The sequence below is a fragment of the Callospermophilus lateralis genome, unplaced genomic scaffold (assembly GCF_048772815.1).
Source record: "Callospermophilus lateralis isolate mCalLat2 unplaced genomic scaffold, mCalLat2.hap1 Scaffold_103, whole genome shotgun sequence".
Classification (NCBI taxonomy): Eukaryota; Metazoa; Chordata; class Mammalia; order Rodentia; family Sciuridae; genus Callospermophilus; species Callospermophilus lateralis.
This window is the reverse complement of record NW_027510486.1, coordinates 317,503-331,603: the sequence shown is the minus strand read 5'-3', so window position 1 is coordinate 331,603 and position 14,101 is coordinate 317,503. Positions and strand designations below refer to the sequence as shown.

At 47.1% G+C, this 14,101-nt stretch overlaps 1 pseudogene; it reads right to left on the bottom strand.

Annotated features, from left to right (window-relative positions):
• Positions 1-5,515: 5,515 nt before the first annotated feature.
• Positions 5,516-13,631, bottom strand: LOC143639967 (uncharacterized; annotated as a pseudogene).
• Between the last annotated feature and the right edge of the window lie 470 nt (positions 13,632-14,101).

The window sequence follows — 14,101 nt, the reverse complement described above, 5'->3', positions numbered from 1 at the left end:
CCTTGTCTCTGGCACAACCTCCTCAGCTGTCAGAGGGTGTGAGATGGAACCCGAGCCGCCTGGCACTGAGCGCCCACAGGCCCTTGTTCCCTATGCAGCCCAGAATGCCAGCCAGGAGCGTCGTGGACACAGCAGCCGCTGCCAGGTCAAGGAACTAGGTCACCACTGCAGCTGCCATGAATGAATAAAGATCTTGAAAAAGAAGTCCATAAGCAAATGACAATGAATGGCTTTTCTCCCCAGTCCAGTTGTAAATCCTGTCTCTGTGCAACAAGGGCTGTTGCCCACTGTGGTCTGTCCTTGGCCTGGGAGATGTTTGGGGATGTAAATCAGTGTTCAGGTTAGAGGGGCAGCACTGGAGCAGGTGACAGGGGGCAATGTGGTCATTTAGTCAATCCTCTGCCTTCAGTGAGACGCAGGATGGTGAACTTAGGTCCCGCCGTCCCAGTGAGGAATTCCTGTTGGAATTCCATCCCAGTATTTGTGATCTGCCTTCTCCAGCTCTTCAGAAGGATGTTGCTACAGGCTTGATGGGGGGATGGGTTCTGCACAGGAATACAGGGGAAGGTGTGGCCACCTGCACCATTTCATGACATTTTCCAACAAGGACTTCAGTGCTTAGAGACAGAGCCTTCTGAATATTTCATTTTGACTCTTGTTATTGTGCCGTGAGTGACATACACCATGATACACGTTCCAGAAAAGACTTTCTGCACAGAGTCACAGAAATGTGTTATCGCCGATCATGTCAACAGAGGGAAGTCCTGGCACATTTTTAGCATCTCAATTTTGAATCTTTGTTAGCTACAATTTACTGAAGCCATTGGGGCCACTGAGATGAGTTACTCTGTCCAGGCTCCAACCAGGCTTGAGGGCATTGATCACATAGGCCCTGCTTGCAGGACTGTTCTGTGCTCATCCTAATTAATCTTATTTGCCCTTCCAGAGCCCAAGCATCACCCAGCTGTGGAATGTGGCCACACTGCTGGGAGCACAGACCCTCCCCTGCTCCGTGGTGGCTCCAGCCCAGACAGAGGAGTGTCTGTCCCCCCTCTCTCCCTCCTTGAGCCAACCCTACCAGCTACCCTCAGGGCCTAGTGTGCGGTGGGTGGCAGCACTGGGAGCACATGGATGGTCCTAAGGAGCCCGAGGTTGTGGGGGGGGCACATAAGAGAACACAGTGTGGGGGGGATGGGAACTAGGTCGGGTGTGTCCAGGGCAGTGGGCACATGCCAGAGAAGAACAAGCCTAGCCTGGGCTCAGGGGGTTCCCCGGGGTGATTTCTGAATTGAGAATCACAGCTGAGTTGCTATAGTTAGCTGAGGAAAGCTCGGGGAGGGGCAGGGGCAGCACAGCTCAGGAGCAGAGGATGCAGGCAGCTCCCCAGAGACCAAGCTGGGCATGGCCTGGGCCTCTGTCCCTGCGCTTGGCCCCTACTGTGCACTGCAGCCCCTCCAGGAGGTGAACAGTTTGCCATTTCTCCATAGGCCCCTTGATGAGCCGTTGGCCTTCTGAAGACTTGATTCAGTCATAGAGACAGACAGACAGACAGGGATGGAATTTCAATGAATAGTTAGGTCACTGTAATTATTCCTAAATATTCACTGAAAGCCCATTTGTGCTTGTTGTGATCCAAGTTGTTGGACAATTTTTTAAAATATAGAATAATGTTAGCCGCCCCGCCCCCCCCACCACCCTGTTTGGTGACATTACTGGAAGAAAAGGGGACCTATTCCACCCTAGAGAGCATCAACCCAGATGCTAGTGGCCCTGTGGCTGCAAACCAAGGGGGCACTGCACAGCAAGCCGCTGGCCCTTTTCTGGTCACTGTCATTCAGCTAAGTGAGCGTCCCTGTAATGTTATAGGATCAAGAAAGCTATTAGTGAGGAGGCCGCGTGGAGGATGGCACCTCATTCGCTCACCTGAGGTCCGCCATTATCTCAGCAGCTGGGAAATGCAGTGGAGGTCCCGCTCTTTAGCCGCCTTAATTAGTTTGCTTTCTACCTCCTTAGCAAAGCAGTAAGATGGGGGAAGGGAAGACAACAGGCGGGGGAGAGTCGTGTAAGTCTGAGTTTTATTTTATAATTTAGCGACGCCACAGGTGTGAGTGCTGCTGGCAGATAAGGCTTTCAGGTCACTGAAGGGCCTCCTCCGCTCCTGCTCAGGACCCCAGCCAGCGTTATCTTGTGCTAACAGCTGTCCAGAGGAGCCCCGGAGTCCAGAATGGGCCAAGGCCGGGGTGGCAACTGCTCTGTGTTTCTGGCTTCCACCACTGTCTGCAGAGATGCATATCCAGGTAGGGTAATGTGGGAATGGATCCCGCCATTATTAAGCAGCCCCAGCTGTGACCTGCTCTGAGCCTGGAGAACACAAACAGAACCATTAGCCACCTTAGCTCCTGAGGGAGGCCTGGCTGAGTAGAGGTCTCAGACCCAGGGGTTCTGGTGGCTGCCCTCCCTCTTTAGCTGGAATACTCATGAATACAATGTAGGGCAGAGGACCTGGGGCAGGAACCCCTGAGTTCCAGCAGAGACCTGGGTAATGCAGATGCCCAGGGCCTTCTAACTTTCCCTGGAGACAGGCATGGGAAGGAGTCGCGTTCTGGAGGTCTGGGTCAGCTTCTTGCCTTAGAGTACACTTTGCTTCAAGGGTGAAATCCCAATCCTAACGACAACTTTCCAAATTAATTCTCAAGTGCTGAAGAATTGCCGCCTTAGCTATCACAAATGGAAGTTCAGTTGCTCCGTGCGAGGCTTTCTGCTCCCGGGACTTTACGCCTGGAAGCAACTCTTTAACCCAAACCTCTGGGTTGGCTAAATGGAGAGCCTGCCATAACCTGGGTCGAAGGTGAACACAGATCCTGATGGCATGTTTGTTAGCAACCCCATAAGGAAGGGTGCTGCTGGAGACCATCACCCTCCTCTGCTGTGTGCTCTGAGCACAGTCTGCCTGTGACGAATGGTCTGGTCGCTATCTATCCTTGGTACAGGATTTGACAGAGTGAACAAGCAGGAACAGTAGACACCCGGAGACACAGTGAAGGTTAGAGATAACCCCGAACAGCTCTTCCTGTCTGCGCTTCTTGAACAAATGGCTCAGAGTGTGTGGCAGAAAGAATCTTATGTTCTCACTGTAGACAGGTACACCTTGTTTTCTTTAATCTGACTCATTTTCTGTACCCTGCAGTTTCTTCCTCCATCGGTACAAAATGGAACTCAACTCTCCCAAAGGCTGAAGTAGAGCAGCCATCATTGGAGGGAAACAAAACTTTGAATTTAAATAATTAGAATCATTAAAACACTCATGGTTCTCTAACCTTCCTGATGTCCCTACTTACCTCTGAAATGTTGAAGGTGTTCTATTTTTTTGTCTTGTGATACCTTCACTGAGCACCTTCATGATCTGAGCAGCCCTTGGAGTAGCGGCTCTGCACTGTCCACTGGGCTCCTGAGCACGTGGAATGGGGCTGGTCCAAATGGAGCCATTTCGCAAGTGCACAGGATTTCCAAAGCTTGGGGGTGAAAAAGGCAAAGTAACTTGGTAACCAGCTCATATTGGTGACATGTTGAAATTATAAGACTTTGAATTTAAGTGACTTAATTTAAGTCACTCCACCGCTTTCTTTTTCCTCTTTGTAGCTACAAAAACATTTTTAATCATTGTGTCAGTTGGACAGAGCCATTCTATACCATGTCCTTTCACCAAAAGTGTTAAGATCAAAAGAATGAAATGGTACAGAATTACCATTGTGGACCAGTTCTGTTAGGAATGCCCTCCCAGGACCAAAAATGCTTTCCTTGGTGACTGTCTTCTCTGGCTCCATGGCTGGACACCATTAGCCACACAGGGGTGCTCGAGGCTTCTTGGGCCACACAGCGTGGTGTTGGGCTCCTCTTGCCCCAGGCAGCTGGCTCAGCCCGGCTGAGTGTCCACACCACAATCCTGATCCTACAGCCCCCGTCACACCACAGTTCCAGACCTGGTTGCCAGCCCTGACCCTGTCTAGCCCTAGACCCTCACCCCAGCTGCCTGGGAGCCACATCTCCTGCTCCCCTGTGTACCCCAACTCCAGGGTCCAGAGGAAGAACTGCCACCCCTCCCTGAAACCCCCCAGGACTGGCAACTCCCTGGCCCTGAGATGAATCCTCTTTGAGGCCCAACACCTCTAGCAAACTCAGGCAGTCATAGTTGTCCTTGTCCTTGTCCCCCCTTGTCCTCCCACTCATGCCCTGTGCTCCCACAGGACCTCAGGTCCATTACACAAGGAGGCTGTGGCCAAGCAAACTCTGTGGTGGGAGAGCACCCAGGCAGCAGCCCTCGCCCAGCACGCAGGACATGCCTGTGGAAGCAGGGTGGGATGGTGGCTCCTGGGGCCTGGGAGTGGTCACCTATGACTACGTCATAGTTCTGTGCAGACCCCTGGGCACCTGGCCCAGGGTATGCACTCAGGGACTTTGCGCAGCAGGAATGAGCTAGAGCAGTTTCCCTGCCTCAGTCACAGTGATCGTGTTGACATGCAGGTCCTGACCCGGTGCTCCTGGGCATCGGGTGCCATTCCACTTGTCTCCCAGGTCCCAGGTGGTGCTGAGGCTGCTGGTCTAGGGACTCCTGGATCACTGCTGGGACCAGCATTGTGGTTTCCTCTGAGTTCATGTTTCAGAGGCCCCTGTTGTGGTGATCCAGGCCTCCCCTGATCCAGAGGGTCTCCTGCTGGGAAGAGCAGGGATGGAGCAGGGCCTCCCCGCACAACCTCTCCCCAGCAGTTCTGCCCAGGAGTCTGCTTCAAGAACAATCCCCCCGCCCTTGTTTAGTAGCCATAACGCTTCAAGGGCATTTGGATTTCCCAGTCCTTGACTTTCTCTGGGGCTTTACATCTGCTCCTAACCCTCTCTTCCTATCATCTTCATTCTCTTTCTTCCTCATCTTCTTTTTTCCAACAACTCTGAGCCCTGTCAGAGTTGAGCCTCTCCGCCCTCACACCCAGGACCACAGCCTTGGAGTCCGGCTCATCACTGTACCCTTGACCCCGACCCTGGGCTCTGAGTTCACTAAGGAAGTCCCCTGGCCAGATGGCTTTGTTCTTGTCCTCCAGCTCTCAGGCCCACCCCTCCGTTGTCACCCAAGGAATCCACCACTGCACCACCTACCCATCTGCGTGTCTGTGTGGCAATTACTCTGTGAACCCCTGGTACCTCCTCAATGATCACACAGCATTAGAGCTGACTTGAGTTTGAAGTGACTGCAGCCCATCCAAATGGAAAGGCACAGTAGGTGGCATGCAGCTCAGAGGGGGCCAGGAGCACAGGCTAGGGTTCAAGTTGTTAGCAGAGAGGCCACCGATTAGGCCTCTCTGTCTGAAGAGACAGAGGTGATGAGCATAAAAGCAAATGCCATTTCCAGGTGCCGTTGCCCCTGACTTAACTCACCCGGTCTCTTCCCTATGAGCCTCTGTGGCCTGCATGGGACTATTTCATAAGATATTTTTTTAACATTTTACCTTTTATTAAGGCAAGTTTGTGAAAATAATGTAATACAACCAGATCTTTTCATGAACTTTCCACTGACAACATTTTTTAATGTAAGAAACATACAAAAAAACCTACATTTTATAAAAAGTCACCTCAATACCAGAAAATAGTTAATGAAAGATGTTGAACCCAGTTTACTTTTTAAAGAATGCTCTTTCCTTGACTCAAATTCCAAGTGTTATTCATCATCTTTAGAGCCAGTTTTGCTTAAATGCTTCACGACATCAACCCAGTTCCAGCCTCGAGGAGGTTCCCCTTCGTGGTCTGTTGTGTCTGCCAGTTTACGTTTCTGGGCTTTAGAAAGTTGTTCTTTTTGTCTTTTTTCTTATTTGATGGAGCTGTATTTGGAGTTTCAACAGAGATGACATTGCTTATAGATTTTGTAGAGTCAATGGGATGATGATTCCCATTGAACTGTTCTTTATTGTCTTTGGCATATTCAAACAATGTATAGGTCATAGCAGTTCCAAGATTCACTTCCACAGCTTCCTGTAACTTCCTGTAACTCTGCTTTACAGCTGATGATATGGTGTTGTTAAAAAAGCATTCATAGATATAATTGGAGGTGTTTGGGGATAGGTTTCTGTCCAGGAAATCTCTATTAAGAAGGCTTTGGGATCACCATTTTCACCTATCAAAATATATGCACTAAGTACTTTTTGTTCCATTTACTTTATTTCTCCCTTTTTATCATAGAATCAACTTCCACTCTCCCAACATGTGTGATATTTTTCCTTTGTTTTTTGTTGAACAGTTTGAAAGCAATGTCTTCAAATATACATGGGTAAAGTATCCTAAGAACATTCTCTTTTATAACCACAGGACCATTATCACAGCCTATATTGAAATAAAACTGGACTTAATTCCCGGAAACTTTCATCTCCTTCAAAAATAGAACGGAATGCTTCTAGTTCCATCTCCTGGTCCTCGTCCAGGCGGACAGTATTCAGGACAACTAAGAAAAAGCAAGGGCAGCGGCTGGAGGCCAGGACATTCCCCTTTGGTGCAGGGTGGGGAGTAAGCTCCTCGGAGCCGTAAATCGAGTTCACGTGCACACTCGGCGGTCTGCAGCATCCAGCAGGACTAGGTGGGCAGTGGGCGGAAGGCCGAGGCCGTGGCAGGTGGGGCGTTCAGGCGTCTAGTAGGAGGCTGCAGGGCAGCAACGGCAGAGGCTCTGCAAGATATATTTTTGATTGATTTTTTTTTATCATTGATGACTTTGGAAAGAAAAAGAAACTCCAAAGATAAAAGCCTCCAAAACATGCTAGCAAGGCTCCCCAACATGGTTGAGCTGGCCCTGCCCCAGGGTGCCAAGGGCCGGCCCAGGTGTTCAGGGGAAGCATTTGGTCTCCCCTGCTGTGCTAAAGAGCATAAGGATGCCCACAGGCACGTGGGACAAATTGGGCTCAAATTGCCATATGGCTTGGATTTCACATTTTCCAGGGCAGAGTCTAATCATTTCTACAGAGTCTAATGCCTTGCTGCAGATTGAAATGATAAGGTCACATGGATTAGAGACCAGTTAAAAATTATAGAAGACATATGCTATGCATTTTACTAATGAATGGCCATATTCAAACATGTTCACTAATTAATGGCAATATTTGAATGGGTCCACTAATGAATGGCAATATTTGAACGTAGTGTTGAATTTGATACCCTGTGACCAGAGCTCCGTTTCTAGAAGGAGCCAAATGCTCCATAAGGTCTGGGAAATGCAGATTTGAAAGAAAAATTGGTCAGGCCTTCCAAGATGTTAAAAGAATTCTCAGAGACTGAAATCTGCCCACCAACAAGTTTGTTTAGATGAACATTGACAGTGCGAATATTATCGTCAAATCCTCCAAGAGTCTCAGCTGCTACCAAATCCTACTTCAGCCTTTGGAAACAAGGGAAACCATGAATCCAGAGGGATAGCAGGGAACTCAGAAGAAGGGCATCATCACCATAGGAGTTATTCTTTAAAGTGGTAAAAAAGAAGTAAGAAAGGAAGGGGGGAGTTAGGGACAGAGTCACTGCCATAAATTGTACCTGGCCCAGCTTCCTGTGTCCCCTGGAGGGCTGCTGTTAAGACACCTAGTAGCCCTTGCTGAGGGTTGGTTCTGTCCTGTAAGGCCCCAGACACAGCACAAGGGGGAGCCTGAGGATCCCCGTCCTGTGTTTTCCACTGGGACCTCCAGTGTGTTGGCTTCCTGTGATGAAATCTACACAAAATCCTTTCCCAGCAAACAGGCCAAACTCAGGCCAGGATGATCATGCAGACAACTGACCTCACACAGCAGGAACTGGGAAGGGACTGAATGGCGCTGACACAAGCCACCTTGACCCTGGTTCAGCCACATGGATTAGACTTAGAAGTGGTCCAGAGTTACTTCCTTGGCTGGGAGTATGTCTCTATGGTTACATAACACATATTAAAAGCGCTTAGCAGGCTGGGGATGTGGATCAGTGGTAAGCACTTGCCTGGCAAGTGTGAGGCCCTGCATTCAAACCCAAGCACACACAAAGAAAAGTCTTATGTTTGATTTGACATTCTTTTAATGTGTCTTGACAAATGCAGTGATCAGTAACGCATGAGCTAGGATGGGGAGAGGAAGAGGAACCTCACAAACTTCACATACCTGCCGTGGAGTTCCCAAACACAACCCGAATGTGATATCCATGTACCCTTTGACCCAGCCACTTAGCTTCTGGAAATGATCCCATAGTTTTCCTTTCACATATCTAATACCTGCAACATGCTGCTGTGAGGAAGTCCAGCACCGTGGCCACTCCCAGGGACCCATCCAGCTGTCTGTGAGATGCACTCAGCGAAAATCCAAAGACGTTAGCACAATGCAACATACAATATTTTACATACCACTTTTGTTTAAAAACAACATACTTATGCGTGTATGTGCATGCTCGAAAGCATCAGATATTTATGAAACAATGCACATATGAACAGGTGACCATGGTCATCTCTGTGAAGCCTTGCTACTGACCAAGGAAGGAGACTTATTTTCCACATGCACCTTTTGAAAGTGTGTTTATGTACATGTGTCATCCATTCAAAAATGACATAATCTGTTTTTTAAAACATGTGACCATGTAAATTATATTTCAATAAAACTATTAAAGAAAATGAAAAACAAATGGCCAATAAACATCTGTCAGTTTGAAAAAAAACTATCTTACAGTAGAAAGTAATTTTCAATGTCCTGGTCCATAACTATAGATTGACTAGCTTAGTTCTCATCCCCAGGAACATGCCGTCCCCCACACCTCTGTCCACAGCATCTGTGAAGCGTAGCCTCAGCTGCTAGAAGCAGCTGAATGGAACTGGTGTCTTCACTGTGACCCGGTTCTGAGGCAGATACTGGTAACATTTCCACTCCATCGTGTAGCAAGCACTCGAGTTAAGACTGAAACAGCAGGTGGATGCGTCCTTGTCCTCAATGAGACAGAGGATGTGTCAGCAAAGGGTATTTTCAGAATTCCTTTAAGAGCCCTCTTGAGTAGAAATTAAACCAAGGAAAGTAAGGGACATTTCAAGGCAGCAGACCTAAAACAAATGTAACTTTGGGGACACTACCTAGATGTCACCATATTTTATGGGAAACTAGGTAGCATTGTATAAACATCCTTGGTGCATTAGTATAGGATTTGGGAAATACAGAGAAATTTGGGCACTCAGCTATAACCAGCTGCCTTAGAATCACTTATTTAGCCATTTGGAGGTCGCACATAAAAGATCGCCTTGGTCTGTTTGAATTGGAGCTTGGCACAGTTTAAGATGGCCTTCCACCACGGATTCTGAGATTTTAAGACATGGTGTGCTTGAAAGGAAATAATTTCACTTTCTTCTTTTCAAAATCATGTTTTAGTGCATTACTATCTGACACCATTTCCGCTCTGTGACATTGTCTTGTCAATACGAGTTTTGCATACATCAATGGCTGGTCACCCCACCGGGACCCCTAGTCTTTTGATATGTTATTTTTAACACAGAGAGACTGAACATACATATCTCTGCCGCCACCTTCAGGAAAGTCATGTACTGAAAAGAATCCTATTTCTTCTGTTCCCAAAGAAGTACAAATGTGGGCTTCATGCTTTTGATGTTTCCCTTGACTATAGCAAGGGGTCCTAAGATGGTATTTGATTCTCCTGTTCTTTTGACACAGAACTTCAAGAGCTGTGGAAGAAAAATAAATGGCACATAATAGAACGCTTTCCTAACAGATGCAGGCATGACAGAAAACAGGCACAAAGAAATTTTGGCTTCCATATAGAGCTCATTCAACTGTAAGTATCAAAATCTTATTTTAAAGGGTCATTACTTGTGGGTACCAACCTGCTCTTAATGTTATTGATCAGCAGTCCCTTGAACATCCTGATAGTAGTGGAAACTGTTCCTCTGCTTCTTTTTCATCCTTCCAAAAAGAAAATATACACACATTCCTTTTCGGATGTGCCTATTATGGGCATTTGAGAAGTCAGACTCAGACATCAATCAAATAGACGTCTGCACTGACGTGATTAGGAAGGAGTGACATGGCGGACAGTTCTGACACTTTCTTGGTAGCGGGGATTGTGTAAGGGATTGACAGTGACATTCCTCTGTGTTCATACGTGTGGACAGAGGGAGGCAGGCCAGCATCCCCCTCCATAAGCAGAGTCTCGCCCTGTGGGAGTTGACAGTGGTATCCTAGCTTCACCTGAGTCTTCCACATAATTATCATCATTACCAGGATGCTAGGAATTCCTCTAATCAACAACGTGCTTTCTGTCACTTATATTTCCATAAAACCATATTGCATCATAAACCTACGAGAAAACTACTGTTGTTTACCATCTCCCAGAAACTGTGTTAAATATCCAACATAAAGGTTGGCCTTCTTTCCAGATACAAAATTCTAAAACAAAAAGACGTTAGGATCACAGGATAATGAAGAGGGCCTCTGTAGCCAGGTCTCTCTGACTTCAGAGGTTCTGTTTTTAAATACTAATCTATATCTGGTTTTTAACATAAACATCTGCTGTGTTATTTCATGAATTATAATATGCTGTCCTTTCACATGTCACCCAGGCCAAATTTCTTTCTCATCCTAAAGGTAAATGCGATTATGTGGCCCATAAGGATGGGCATACCTTCTGGAAATGTGTCATTGGGTAATTTTGCACTGTGGGAGCACCCTAGAGTGTGCTTGCTGATATCAACCTAAATGCACAGTCCATCACACACCCAGATGATGTGGCAGAGTCTGTCGCCCCTGCACTGCAAACCCAGGTGGCCTGCTCCCGTACTGCGTGCTGCAGGCGATGGGCACACCATGCCAAGCATTCGTGGATCTAAATGTACAAAAATGACACAGTATAACTGCAGTATAAAGGGTAAAGTGGCACAGCTGTGTGGGACTGGAAGCTGCTGTGGCAGTCAGCACATGAGCAGTGAGGAGTAAGGCCAGGATGTTGGTGCTCTGCCGTAGACCAGCACCTGCCCACTTGGGCTGTACTGCATTCATTGTAAAAAAAATGTTCTTTCTTCAGTGATAAATTAGCTTATTGTGACTTTTACTTCATACACCTTTTAAATTTTTGACTCTTCCATAACAAGTTAAAACAAACACATTGTACAGCTGTACAAAACATGTCTTTCCTGCTAGGTATGGTAATCCCAGCAACTTGGGAGGCTGAGGCAGGAGGACCACCAGTTCAAAGCCATCCTCAGCAATAGCAAGGCACTAAGCAGCTCAGTGAGACCCTGTCTCTAAATAAAATACAAAACAGGGCTGGGGATGGGGCTCAGTGGCTGAGTGCCCCTGGTTCAATCCCCAGTACCAAAACAAAAAAACCAAAAAAAAAATATTTCTCTACACCCTTATTCTATAAGCATTTCTATTTTTTTAATGTTAAAAACTAACACACAAACAAACTCATTACCGGGGCCAACAGGGGAGCAGGAGCATCAGTGTCCTCATCTCCCACCTTCACGTCTTGTCCCTTTGTCTTGGGGGCAGTCCCATGCGTGGAGCTGTCACCTCCTGTGATAACAAGGGCTCTTGAAGTCCTCCTGAGGGACCTGCCCATGGCTCTTCTGGAGGAGGTGTCCTGTCAGAAACACGCCCAAGGTGGTCGCTGGCATTGCTCCTTGGTGTCACCCTGGGTTTGCCTGTGGGCGCTGAATGTGCCTGAGCCTTCCTCCGTTAGTGGAGGCCGGTCAGTGCTGGGTGCTCTCTGGGTGTGGAGGGCCTGCCCAGGTCTGCAGGAGCCCCATGAGCCTGCAGGTGGATCTGCTCAGGGTCTTTACGGACCTTCTCCGCAGCTACCTTTTCTCTGACCTCTCCCAGGGCTGTGAGCTCACTGGTTGGGAACTGTTTCATCACCTGGTGACCACTATGTGTGAAGGGCCAGTGGTGGCTGAACTTGATTGTGTGTTCATGGCTGTCCCCAACACATGTGGGTCACAGGGCAAAAATAAGATTTCACTGCTAAAAAGGGTTCAGTTACTACTCAGTTTTAAAAAAATTGACATTGGGGCTGGGGATGTGGCTCAAGTGGCAGCACGCTCACCTAGCATGCATGAGACACTGGGTTCAATTCTCAGCACCACATAAAAAACATAAATAAATACAGATATTGTGTCCACCTAAAACTAAAAAAAAAATTAGAAATTTTAAAAAAAAGATTCAAATTCTTAAAAAAAATTGACATTGAAGTTAGCCTTTATTCAAAAGTTTATTTGTCTGTTTTTATTTATTTTACTATTTTATTATTTTATTTATTTATTTATTTTACAGTAGAATGCATTTTGTCATATACGACACAAACGGAGCACAACTTCTCATTCCTCTGGCTGTACGAGTCACTCCACTATACAATCTGAAAAAATAGTTAACATCAATTTTTAAAATGATAAACATATATTTTATTTTATTATCAAATAACAACATTCCTGATCCAAATAGATGTTTACGTGTACTTATATTTTGTCATAATATTAATGACAATGTCACTGAAGGGAAAGAACACATCTGCACTCTAATGTCCCACAACATTCGACTCCAGTCTCTAATGAGAAATGGAAAAACATGCAGCTTGAGCATCCTTAACCTGAATTCCAAAATGCTCCAAAACCTGAAACTTTTTGAGCAGTGACATCATGCCACAAGTGGACTCCACACACATGATAGGCCACAGTCCCAACACAGGCTCACTGAACACAGTGTATACAGTTGCCTTCAGGCTCTGTGCTTGTGCGAGGTATATACAAAACAATCATTTTCATGTTTTGACTTGGGTCCCATCTCCAAGGCACCTCATTATGTATGTACAAATATCTAAAGATTTGAAAAAATCCAAATTTCAAAATACCTCTGGCCCCAAGCATTTGGGGTCAGGGATGCTCAGTACCTGAGGATCGACTGTGGCATCTCTCCATAGAGACGGTTGCATTCTAAAATGCCTTCCTTTTCTGCTTCTTATGTCTTGAGATCAAAATAATGTTCAGGTTGGGTTTTTTAAAGCAAGAAGCCAGACATGGGGCAGGGGAGAAGGGTGTCCACATGGGGCGATGTCTTGAAGGGCAAGCGTGTTGGGTGGGCCGCCCTTTCTGAGCAAGGAGGACTGGGGATGTCTCTGGAATGAAGTTGGTCTTGCTGCGTCGGTTCATCTCGTTTTCATCTTTCTGCTCATATTCATCCCATCTTATGCACAACTGAGCCGAAGGCCTGGCTGATGTGACAGATTTCAGCCTGAGAGTCCCAAGCCTCTGCAGCTCTCTGGGTGTTCTAGACACTGGTGGCTTTCCCAGGGTGTCTCAGTGTCAGGGAGGGGTGACATCACCAGGGTATCACATGCAGACCCTCACCCCCAGCCTGGACAGCAATCTTGGGTGGCTGGGGACAATGACAATAGGACAGACCATATGGAGGCCAGGATCCCAGACAGTAGCCGAACAGACACAGCCTTGCACAAACCCAGCAGGAGTCCACTTTTTCTGTGTCCTTCTGTGTAAGATGCAGGGTGAGGGCAGGGGCTCCCCTAGGTGCCTTGGTAGGTGGGAGAGACACAGACAGGAGCTCTGTGCACCATTGATGGCGAGAGCCAAACAGCGCCATGCCCAAGCCTCCTGAGCCTGAGCTGCCAGACCAGTCCCACCCTCGGGGCTCAGACAACAGACATTTATTTTCATAAACCTGGAGGCGGGAAGTTCGAGACCAGGGCATCAGAAGGATTGGTTTCTTCTGAGGCCTCTCTCCTGGTGCTCAGAGGGCCACCGCCTTGTATACTCACGGGGTCACCCCCAGCCAATGTCCTGTGCTCTGATCTCCTCTTCCTATAAGGAGACTGTCATAGGGACCCATCTTGATGACCTCATTTTATTTTAACTACCACTTTAAATTCTGCCTCCAAATGCAGTGTACTCTGAGGAACTGGGGGTTAAAATTAAACATACGAATGCAGGGGGGTGGGGGATTCAGCCTGTAATAGCCCATTTCTTTTCATAACAGGCTTTCAATACAAAGGAAGCCATTGACATGGACACAGAAATCTTCTATGTATATAAACAAATATTGAATGTGAAACT